General features: G+C 31.8%; 1 long non-coding RNA gene and 2 other non-coding genes across 4 annotated transcripts; 1 reads left to right on the top strand and 2 right to left on the bottom strand.

Moving 5' to 3' along the window:
- Positions 1 to 1123: 1123 nt before the first annotated feature.
- On the top strand, positions 1124 to 1195 carry Trnac-gca (transfer RNA cysteine (anticodon GCA)). Its single transcript has one exon. It is a non-coding gene; the product is annotated as a tRNA-Cys (tRNA).
- A 5435-nt stretch (positions 1196 to 6630) lies between these two features.
- On the bottom strand, positions 6631 to 10660 carry LOC117690048 (uncharacterized). Of its 2 annotated transcripts, XR_010713783.1 has the most exons (4): positions 10516 to 10610; positions 10317 to 10389; positions 9323 to 9423; positions 6631 to 8488 (listed from the first exon to the last, which is right to left on the bottom strand). It is a non-coding gene; the product is annotated as an uncharacterized lncRNA (long non-coding RNA). The 2 variants fall into 2 exon arrangements; XR_010713784.1 differs by lacking the exon at positions 10317 to 10389 and having other exon boundaries at positions 10516 to 10660.
- Positions 10661 to 10737: 77 nt separating this feature from the next.
- Trnag-ucc (transfer RNA glycine (anticodon UCC)) lies at positions 10738 to 10809 on the bottom strand. The gene has a single exon. It is a non-coding gene; the product is annotated as a tRNA-Gly (tRNA).
- Positions 10810 to 12849: the final 2040 nt, after the last annotated feature.

The following is a 12849-nucleotide window of genomic DNA, read 5'->3' as shown; positions in this document are numbered from 1 at the left end:
TCTGATCTATACAACAGACCATTGATGACTTTAAGTCTCTCCCTTTGCTCCGCGAAGTTTTAAATGACTTAGAATTGTGTGATATGACATCCCATTTTAGTCATGTATAACACACTGTCTAGGCTAATAACAGCATGCCTATAGATTAAATTTATATTTGTAATTGTCTAATTTCATCCACCCCATCCCTCTAATATTTCCTGCTTTGTAAATTTATGCTGGGGTACTTTGCTTCTAGTGGTCACTCTGACTGATTGCTTGTTATTGTTGATTAATTGCATTTTAATAGAAACGACAAACAGGTAGAAGAGGGTGAACATGGTTAAGTATTAATTCAAAGGGGAAAAGGCTCACTGGTAGATCACTCTGCTACTTATTAAGGCAATCTAAATGAATCTTTGATCCGGGTATCCCCTATTCTTTGTCTTAGAACTACCCTGTATTTAAGTAATTTAACTAGCTTATGATCATTTAAAAATTATATCACAATATCTAAAGAGCAATGTTTTATTTGAATTTTATTTTATGGATCGTTAAAAGTATTATTTCTAATGCATGATTTCGTTGTTTAGAAAAGAAAAGGAATTTTAGTATGTTTTTGTGAAATTAAAAAATGTTTTGTTCTAATTTAGACATGGTAGAGTTTAAATTTCGTTGTGAATAAATGCATCATAATAATATGATCATCTAAAAATCATGTCTAGTTATGTCAATGTTACGTTTTAATTTCAAAACAAAAAATATTTATGACAATAAAAATCAACTTTTGTTCATATTTTTCAAACTTATGGATGGAAATTAAGAAAAGAGTTGTGTCTTGTAGACAGCTAATGTTAGGAAATTATTTAGAAAGAAAGCAACATTTTAGAAATATTGATTCATTTGTTATGCTTTCTGAATTGCAACTTGCAATTAGTATATACGTTTATATTTGTCTACTGTTCGGTATTTAATTACTTGTTTTCTTTTTCTTTTTTAGAGATTAAGACATCGGAACAACTTCAGGGAGATCAACACATAGCCGTCATCTTGTGTCCTGGATTTATTATCTATTTAAACATCGGCCTCATTGACGTATTGATTTCACTCCAAGAAAACCGATTATACAAAGTTATGAGCGGTAGGGGATATAGCTCAGTGGTAGAGCATTCGACTGCAGATCGAGAGGTCCCCGGTTCGAACCCGGGTGTCCCCTAACCTTTTGGATGATTTAAGGGTAGTACAATTATAGCACAATTTTTATCGATGATTGTTATTGATTTTCTATCGAAGAACATTTAGCTATTTAAATATATGTTCTATACATTTTATAGCACAGCAAATCTTAAATCTATTATAACTAACTGATGTCAAAAATTTTGTTAATAAGTAATGTTACAAGCAGAGAACAAAACGAAATTAATTACTTTTAAAGATTTCAGTTTTGTATTTAAACGAATGGTTTTGATATTTGTAATTATTTGACTCGTCTGGCGATTTCATATTGCTGCTTCATTTAACTTATTCTTGTCAGGTTCTGTACGAGTCAAAGAAGACACTTAGTCTACCTTGCATAATGCCACACACTACCTCAATTGTTTCTAAGAAGGTTCACACTTGATGGGGGCTTGGGATAGTGATGCTGTGAATCTAAACTAGAAAATTTAAATATAAAGTTCAACTCTTTATTTATTAAAGCTTTGCTGTGAATCAGAGTTTACAATATTAAATTATTTGATTTAAAAGCGAATGTTTGAGAAAGAATTAATAGATAAACATGCAGTACTTACGTTTCTAAAAAAAAATGAATTACAAACATTGTTTTCTTTCATAAATTCATTCTAAAATTATTATTTGCTGAGTAAATACTTATCCTTCAGATTCTCAAAAACCAAACAATTGCGGCAATTGTACTTTTTTTCCTGATCGATAACATTTAGTATTATAGAGGAAAACTTAACATTGTATTCATTTTTGTTTAAGTACTAATGCCTTGCTTTAAGATAAAGTCCCTTGCTATGAAATCTTTACATATCAAAGGCTCATCATTAGATGACTCTTCAGAGAGACAGAATACAGTTTTCAAGTTAGGAAGTTGTTCTTTTGCAGATCAATTGTACATATATCAAAGGTGTGCATATTGCTTGGATTTTCATTTCCGATAATTTATGAAAAAAATACCAGCTTTTGAACTTCGTCATTTTTTGGCAAAATATTGCATATAGGGTACCCTCATTGTACGGATAACTCCTCCTACAGTTTTCAAGATAGGAAGTTGTTCTTTTGCAGATCAATTGTACTTATATCAGAGGTGTGCATATTGCTAGGATTTTGATTTCCAATAATTTAACAAGAAAATACTAGCTTTTGAACTTAGTCATTTTTCGGCAAAATGTTGCATATAGGGTACCCTCATTGTACGGATAACTCCTCCTACAGTTTTCAAGATAGGAAGTTGTTCTTTTGCAGATCAATTGTACTTATATTAGAGGTGTGCATATTGCTAGGATTTTGATTTCCAATAATTTATCAAGAAAATACTAGCTTTTGAACTTAGTCATTTTTCGGTTAAATGTTGCATATAGGGTACTCCATTTCACTGGATACGGGTTGACATGGATTATGGATACAGTTCACATAAAAGAAAACCCGGTTTGCTGTCACATTGACAGCTTTTCACTTGTTTGATAAGTATTATTCAAGGAATAAGGAATCATTCTTTGACTATTATGAGGTGATAATTTCGGTCGGAGCGTGGTCAAATCCAATGAAGGCTTTATTATAGACTTGACCACGCTCCGACCGAAATCATCACCTCATAATAGTCAAAGAATGATTCCTTATTACTTATATTTATATTTTTTCCAATCTGTACACTTTAAAACAACATCATTTTAAAACCACTATTTTTTTTATGTAGCACTTGCTATGTATTACTAGGCGGCGCAGCCAATACCGTTTTTCGGTTATGCTACAAGACCCGCCCATTTTTTGTCACTCATGTTTTATATAATTATTGGGTTTTAGGGTTCAAAATTGGTTCGTATTACTATCACAAAGACAGCTGAAAATGTAAATATTTTATTTTAAAATCAACTATAGGTAATTTCGCATGGCAGTTTTTTTAAAGCTTTAGTTGAATAATAACGCACTTTTTTTCTAATATGAATTTTAGGGCTTTTCAGACAAAAAATCCGAGCTATATATAAATCGCGTATTCTGTAATATTATAATAAAGTTCACTTACAGTGTACAATGCATAACGTATAAGTAATCAACCTGCTTCTGGAAAATTGTATCTAAGCATTTTTACCAAACAAAATTAATAATAATAAAGTTTAATCTACGCCAGTACTGGTTCTTGTCTTAGATTGGATAGTCAACCCTCGATTCCAAACGCCGCCGCTGTAGAAGTGGCGCTTTGGTAATCAACGACAGCGAACCAGTCTTATTGAACTCTGGCGTAGGAGTACATACAGGTCTTACTACAAAAGCGTTTGTTAATAATTCGAACATTTTTAAATTTGACTATTTTCAAGGTATTTAAAAATAAGTTTCCTTGAAGAACAATGATGAAAACATTAAAGTTCCATCCAAAACAGCAATAGCTTTCTTATTTGTAAAATCGCCAAAAAGTTCCTGTGCCAGAGGTCTTGTATGATTTTCTATAATTTCTTCTCTTGTATGTTGTAGTCCAAGATGATGTGGTACAAATGACTTCATGAGTGCTGTACGGACTGATTTTACTGCTCTACAGAGGGAAGACTTTGAAATTCCAAAAATCGTGGCCATAAGTTGATTTGACATTCCTGATCTCAGTTTCAGAAGAAAGATTCCAAGTGACACTTTTGTGCCTCGGTTTTGTGTGTTTCGAACATCAGTGGAAATAAAGGAATGGGGGTCTTTAAAGTTTTCTTTAGAGATACCAGTCAGTGCCATATAATCACTGTTGCTCATGGTAGACAGTTCAAAAGAAAATCTGCTTGTTGAGGTCTGGAGGGCATAATTTCGTATTTTTTGGATCAGTTCCAGCACTGTCGACTTGTTTACAAATGAAGACTCGAATGTCTGTATATTGGTCAAAACACCAGGTCTGAATTCTCCTTCATCAATGTGGGATGGACAACATCTGCTTCCAGGTGGGATGATGATTTCATGGTGAAGAAAGGCTGAAAATCTAGCTGCTGAAGATACGACAACAGGTTTAGGACCCGGTCGCTTGCAGATTAAGCAGTAAGCATGTGAAGAAGGTGTTCTCTGGAGAGGCAAAGATATAGATGGTGGACTGCACATTCCTGGTTGTGGAGGCTGAGACACAGGAAGGGAACTAAACTTCTGCTGGCATGTTTTCTGATGTCCATGGTAGCGATGTCTACACTTGTTGCACAAAATGTCATTTGAGTTTCCTCAACAAGAAAGTTATTTCTGAGGAAGCGACGGATTGCTGTTGACTCACATTTTATCTGTCATTTGGTCTTGTTCTTTTTTTTGCAAAGGATGCATGGGAAAATCTTTTTACTTTCTGTTTTCACTTGATCATTCATTTTTATGTTCTGAAAATACAAAACAATAATGTAGTTACACACAGCATTCATGTTCAGTAAAAAATTAAAATATCATTTTAAGATTTATGTTAGCAAAAACTTGCAAGTATTAAGTAACTTTACAGAAAAATTCAGATTGACAGACTAGAATTACAGTGCAGGCACGTAGCATCGTTTTTGAAAGTGGGGGGGCCAGACTCATCCAAAAAATCTTGACAAGCAAAAAAAAAAAAAAAGAAAAGAAAAGAAAAAAAAAGAAGGAAATAACACTTTTCCAAAATCTTCAAAATCCTAATCCGTGGGGGGGGGGGGGGGGGGGCTGGCATAGCATATAACTTCATTTTCAATCCTTATTTCCTTATTTTCATATCTATTTTTTACATCCTCCTAAAAAGTGGGGGGGGGGGGGGGGGGCAACTCCATGATTATTCAATTTTTTATATGTCAATTTTAAAAGTGGGGGGCCTGGCGCCCCCCCTGATGCTACGTGCCTGCAGTGCCCCCCCCCCCCCCCCGGGCAATCGAATATCTAAGGTGTTTTTTTACTAAATCTTCAGATTGATAACCAATATTGTATGCTTTAAATTACATGCCTATATAAAAACAGTTTTTAGGCTGAATAACGTACACATGAATTGAACAATTCATAGGCCAATCTGCTCATCTGTCAAATAGTACCATGCAGACGAACGTCGGGAACAATACATTGTAATATTGATTCAAGAAAAAATCACCAGAAATCTACGTATTCAATCAAATTCGTATACATACCTTCAAAAATGTTCCTTCTTCATTTTCTGTAGGTTTTGTTGATCTTCCGTTTGTGTATTTTCAAAGATTAATCAGAAAAAGTAAAAGCCTCTGTTTGTTTACGTATGCAAATAAGCATGTATGGAATGTCGTGCATGCGCAAAATTTAGTGTTAAAATTGAACACGTATACGTTTCGTTAACAACACACTGTACCTTTTTATTTGTCAGAATTAAATGACAATGACCTAATGTGTTTGATTCTTGTGTTTTTATATTTTTAAAACAATAGGTGTGGGAAAAAGTGTAATACTTTCAAAAAATAAGTAAAATCGGATTTCTCCTCATTTTTTTTACATTTAAATTTTCATCAACAGCACACCCTCTGATCTAAAAACTTTCACTATAAATATCTTTTTTTAATTGTTACAATTTCATAATTTAAAAACATTTTTAGATCAGAGGGTGTGCTGTTGTTGAAAAACACCACCAAAGAACGAAAATGCTGTGATTTTACCCCAAAACCGGCCAGATATCGGTTTTGTAATTTACATACTTTTGCAAGCAGACGTTTTGGCGGGGAAATTCTGGCATGTCAAAATAGTATCAGGTCTAGACTAACACATAGTATCAGGTCTAGACTAACACATAACACCAATTTTATTTCATTTTGACTTAGTTTAATTTTTGACATATCACAGGGCCATATATAGCTAAACATGGATTTAGTCCTTTATCAATTATTTTTAAGTGCTAAGTCCTGTCAGCGGTGATGGGCTTTTTGTTTTGATTTGGTTTTTTTTTATTTGCATTCATTAATGTGCAGGTCCAAACACTGTTTCACTTCCGTTTTGCCTAAAATACAAGTAACTGCATAAGAAAGTTGATTAAAATCAACTCAAAAAACTTGAATACACATGTTAAATGTGATATATACTAAAAGCACAAAAAGATTCAACTAAAAAACCAATTAAATGAACATATCAACTTGTGTAAATCAAAACAAATGCAAACAATTACTATTAATGAATATTCACATTTTGTTATCATAATACTTTTTAAATATACTTATACTATCAATTTTTTGGATTTTGTAGATCATTAAATTATGTACATTAACACTATTTTAGAATTGATAACCACTGTAAAAAATGTTTTATAAATCTGGAAAGCAGTACACTGTACTAAAGAAAAAATATAATTGTTAATTTAAAAAGAAAAAGAAAAAAAAATGAAGTAAATCTGAATATGTTAATGAAAATCAAATGTGAGGTAACTAATTTTGAATCAAATATTTTTGGAAATAAATTTCCTGCATTTTTATGACTCGAGCGATTTATATATTTCCAAAGCACACCTCACAGCCTACTCAATATTCAGGGTCATGAACCCTGGGGAGCATTCATTATTGTCCCCAAGAGAGACAACTCTTGAAAACGTGCATTAACTATAGTCCGTTTCTTAATCTTATTAAAATAAATAAATTGAGAAAAGTTTTCAAAGTATTTTAATTATAAATAATACATATAACAATGAGTTAAAGGCATGAAAGAAGTACATTTATTTATCAAATATAGGCTGGTACATGTACCTGGTGAATATTAAATGTATATTGCTTGTAGGTACATGCATAAATCTACACAACTACATTCAATTAATACACTGTGTTATGTAAACTGAAAAAAAATACATAGGTTGTAAGAGATCTTTTTTAAAATGAATTTTCTTAAAATGAAAAATAAATTAATGAAATTGCATATATCATTCTAAAAAAAATCATAATACTAATAGACACGAAGTTCAACATAAATAAAGTGATACATTAGATGGATAGGATATAATGTACAGCAATTTAAGATTTAGATGTCATTTTTCATATGAAAGGTAATTAAAATTCCATACCATTCAAACAATGAAAAGGTTGCAGAAGGCCTATTTGTATCTAGTTGAATATAATGAAAATAAATTAATGACCTTGTACATACATCATTTTAAGAAAAAAAAGTAATAAACATGCTGTTCAAGAAACTAAAGTGATATATTATAGGAATCAATAGGATATACTGTACAGCAATTTTAATTATATATTGGATTTGTTTCCAAACATTGGAATAAAGGAAAAAAACCTTTTATAACTTATTTAGATTAAATAATATTCTTAAAAAATATTAATATTTGTATTTCATGGCTAAAACTGAATATTTTTCTGTCAATTTCTTCGGTTTATGAACAAGACCTATACTTTTATCAGACACTTTTATATATATTATGTCCATTTCCCATTGTAACTAAGTATTTTTGTTCTGTTTGTATACAAAAGAGTATATAAAAGGGACTTAGACACGATTTGAGCTTAAAATTCAAAATTTTATATATCCATTTTCAATATTTAGAATGGTTGATATGGGTATTTTTAATGCTTTGTCAAAATTTGAAAGTCAAATGCTGAGTTAAAAGAAAGATAAAGAATTAAATATTCTTTGTTTTGTAAACAAAGCGCGAGTCTTGTTATTATTTACATATGTGTTTTATTGGTGTAAGTTTCATTCAAATGTTGCTTTTTTCTATTAATAATATCATTTATGATCACATCGAATCAGTTTACCTTCTTTTCTATGAATCATTTTCTCAAAGAAGTGGTAATTTCATACTTTATATTATTTGTAAACAAACATAAGACTCGAGCTTTGTTTACATAACAATAAATTCTTACCCCTATATCTCTCTTATAACTTGACTTCTAACACTCAAATTATGGTCAATTATTCAAAATGTGCAAGTAAATCATTTTATGCATAAAGAAATTGAAAACAAAATTTTGATCTAAAATCGTGTCCAAGTCCCTTTAAAAAAAACTTGTATAAAATAGTAAGGCTAAATTCCAATTTTAAAAAAATAGCTGTTTCCAAAAATGTTACATGTAAATGAATATGTTATATAAAAACATATGTTAGATGGATGGGTAGGCAAAATACAAATTAAGTGCACTCGATAAAAAGTTTGCTGGTATTCATTATGTGAACACAATTCATCCAGTAACATTTAAAGTTATGCAACATAAATAAGAATGTTATGAATGATGTGTATAGATCAAATTCTTCTGTAGTTGGCTCCATAAATCTTGAAAAGATGGTTGGTAAAAGGGCAGAATAAGGTTCCATTCTAATCCTCATGCATTCCATTCAAGAAATATTCATTAATGTCATGGTCTGGAAACTAAAATAGAATAAACATAAAGTGTTAAGAGAATTACATGTAATTTTTGCAAACATTGTGCACTCATCAAATACTTAGATGTATATATTCAATGAAGTTATTTATGGAATGTGCAATTACTAACAATGTAATCTTTTCTAATATTGTACATACATGTTTTACATCATTTTGCCACTAATTTTAAACCCAGCTGACAGTTTCTTTTTGTTATATATATATACAGCGTCAAAAGATAGTTGCATCATGTGCATGTACTTTCAGTGATTTCAAAAGCCATAAAAACATTTCAGTACTACAAAACACTTTAAATTTGTCAAATGATTTTACAAATGAAATATGTACTAATATACCAGTATGGCACAAGTGATATATACCGGGTACTTTTTAAAGCAGTACAATGTATCACTTATATGACAACATCAGGAAACCTGGCTCAATCAATTCTGCACACACATGATAAATGTAATGAATGTGTAACTTCAATGGTGTAACTTCAAAGATATTTAGATATCCAGTGGACAGAAAGATATTAAATATATTGAACAAAGATCAAAGTCATAAACACTTATGTAACACTTATGTAACATATGATTGTCTGTATGAGTTTCAACTATCAACATTCTATGTACACCAAAATATGATTGCGTCAATAACAAAAACTAATCTGAAAAACATATTTCCAGCATAAGAAATTCATGGGATTACTGCAAATCCCATTTTCTCAGAGAGTGTAAAACACATCTCTTAAAGTTTGCTTGGCTTTCAATCAGCTTAAACCAAATATATCTACATATGGAAGACAAGTTGTAAGTTTATTACATGACAAAGAAGTACCTTCTGGGCTTCAGCAGACATGACTGGGTCATTAGCAATATCAAATTGACAATATTTTCTATATTCCCGATCTTCAGATCATCTGGAAGCCGCAGGTAAATCTGTAGATTAGAAGAAAAAAGATACACTAGCTATCATTACAAAGCTAAATGCTGTCATTATCAAAACAAAAGGGTGTGTCCTAGATTACACTTTTTTATGGGCACATGCAGTATCTGAGACATGGTCAAAACATTACCATGATAACAGCTATAACAATTCATTAAGTGGGAAATGACATATAACTATAAAATTTGTTATGGCTTTCTCTCTCTCTCTCTCTCTCTCTCTCTCTCTCTCTCTCTCTCCATGATCTCTCTCAACATCTTTGTCAGCAATATTTCTAGTGCAATGTGGCATTATTGAAATATAAATATGGTTCACGGAAGCAAGGCAATCAATAACAATTACATGTACACTGTAATTACACTCTCTCTCTCTCTCTCTCTCTCTCCTCTCTCTCTCTGATCTCTCTCTCTCCTCTCTCTCTCTGAGTCTATCTCTCTCTCATACTCTCAATCGTATAATGTTATATTTACATAACAAATGCAGACCCTTGATTCATAAACACTCTCATCGTTAATAGATAAATAAGACATAAAGTTAACAGTTTGAATGAGATACAGATATCAAAACCACATGTACAGTGTACATTGTACATGTACGTGTCGAGGAAATTCTGTATGGAAATGACTGAAAGCATGATTGACACAAACTCAATATTCTAGGAAAAACATACAATATTTTTTTAACGTATGCTACGTAACAATAGGTGTAAAAACTGACTATAATACACCTGCATACACATTTCATACTAAAACATGTCTTTCAAGTCACATTTCACAACGACCATTAATTATCGACATTTTTGTAACATGTGTACTAGACTTAATGCATTGTAGGCTTTTAAAAGAGTGTTTGAGTAGTTTAACAATGTAAGTAAGTATGTTCTTACCGACGAATGACTACTCCTTAGCACGTTTTAGATTGTTGACAAATTCGAGGATGGCTGTTCAGACTGTTTCATGCTGAACAAAATTTAACGGGATAAGGCTAATCACCCCAAACTTCGACTTCACATTAATAAACAATTGTTCTGCAACTTTAAATAATTTAAAAGCTTGCCAATATAAGATACAAAAACGTTTACTTACTTTTTCCATTTAAACTCCTCTCTCGATTTTCACGAGTATTAGACTGGTCTCGTTAAAATCCCGAGATATACGAAGTTTTGACGTTCTCGGGTTTTTTCATTCTGTCGTGAATATAAAAACCAGAAAGGTTCCGATTATGCTAATAAGGCTGTGAGGTGTGCAAAGGTTGCATAGTATTCCATTATGGTTTGTATTCAGATTCTAATAAAAGGGTATAAACACTGCGTCGGCCGGGAATTGAACCCGGATCGACTGCTTGGAAGGCAACCATGCTGACCATTACACCACCGACGCTGTTATATTTTTTCAACTGTGAATTTTTCTATGAACAAAAATTTAGAGTAGTTTTTAAGGTACCTCACTACAACTACACCTATACTTTTAAAGACACTACGTCACAAGATGGCGATTTAAATGTTTTATTAAACTGTTTATATCGTTCGATTGGGTTGTATATCGTCGTAGCTCAATGGGTAAAGTATAGGGCTTCTTAACCGCAGAACATGAGTTCGAATCCGCCTGGAGCTTTTGTTAATGTCAACTGAATTAAATTTTTGAAAATGTAAATTTTCGTCCAAAATTGCACATTTTTGCCTATTAGACTTAAATACTTCCTATCCATTATGATATCTATCATAATCAAATAACACTCTGCTGATTTGAGAAAATATTTCACGGTGTAGTGAGCAACCTTAAGGAAAAATGTTTTTGAAATTATAACTCTAATTACAACAACGCATTCTTACCAAAGGTAGCCAAAAGTGTATTAAAATGTTTGAGTCAGGTGCTTGGCGCCTTGGATTTATTGTCAGAGTTATAGAAAGAAATTGCGTCGGACGGGAATTGAACCAGGTCGACTGCTTGGAAGGCAACCATGCTGACCATTACACCACCGACGCTGTGTTTTTTTTCTTACTTTAAACTTTTAATGAAAAATGACAATAACAAACGGTCAACCATCTCAAAAATCCATAAAACAAAATACAAACTCAAAGCAGAGCCACACAGACCTCTAAAAAGATAGAGGTAGGATCAGGTGCCATGGAGGAGTGAGCATCCTCTGCTGACCGGTCACACCCGCCGTGTGCTCTATGTCGTAATCGGGGAAAAAACGGAAAAGTCCGTAGACAATTAGGCAAATAATTATGGTTTAACAGTTAGTATGAAAAACGGTAAGTCAGAATAGGACCCAGTGGAAGATTGTATTTGCTGACAAGGTTGTTGTATCGACCATATGGCTTCTCAGAAGATTTGATCACGTACTTACCAAGTTCATATTCCTATGAACTTTTTAACATTGCTGTTTATTACTTATATTTACATTTGAAAAGGGCAAACTGTTCAGAATTGTTAAAAAAAACTAAGATTTCATGATTACAATAATTCGATGAGCGCGTGCTATAATCATGGTTACCTCATGATTAAATTAAACTTATTTGCAGATGTAAATATGAATGAATAAGAAAAGGAAATGTCTAAGTGACAAAGAATACAAACGGACAGTAAAACGGAGAACATCCAAATCAAATGTACAAATATGGTATCTCATAAAGTAAGATATAAAAATGAAAATTAAAATGCAAAACGAAAGTACTATATATTAAGTCATTTACATTCAACACTGTTGTCGTGAGGCCTAGAACTTAAAGCAAAAGCTATTGATAATGATGTTCGAGTTGTCCACAAAGTTACATTATGAAGAATTTATGTTAGAATGGAAAGTAAAATATAACATATTGCATTCAATGAAAAACCTTATTTTGGATATCGTATTCCTAGTATATGATCTATTCAGCATAAAATTTGTACATACATGTATATATTTTCAATTTATTATGAAGCCTGTTTTATTACACTTGTAATATTATTGCAATTCATTCATAATCCAATACGGTTTAATGAGTATAAAGATCAATTGTAAAAGAAGATTTGGATGAATATCAGATCACATCTAAAAAGCAACTCAATCGACAGAAGAACAATTTTAAAGATTGTATCAGTAGGCTGATTTATAGAAATAACAGTTGCAAATTAAAGTACAGAAATGGGATAATCATGGTTTCGAATCTGTAAAAATCAGATGTTAATCGATAAATAACTCCTTGGAGGTTGACCCTCTCTCCCAAGATTCATTGTCTTGAGGCCAATTTTATCAAGAATTAACCCCAACGCTAGGCTGGGATGTAAAACGAAACGTCATTATTTTTTTAACATATTATATGTCATTCTAAACTCAAAACTAAATCATACGTTATTTGCTTGTCATTCCACATTTTTATTTTTTTTTAAATATGTTCTTGATGTAACATTATCTATTCCTCAGTTTGGAACTTC

The sequence above is a fragment of the Magallana gigas genome, chromosome 5, assembly GCF_963853765.1.
Source record: "Magallana gigas chromosome 5, xbMagGiga1.1, whole genome shotgun sequence".
Taxonomy (NCBI): domain Eukaryota; kingdom Metazoa; phylum Mollusca; class Bivalvia; order Ostreida; family Ostreidae; genus Magallana; species Magallana gigas.
The sequence above is the reverse complement of the archived record's forward strand: the minus strand, read 5'-3'. Positions and strand labels throughout refer to the sequence as shown.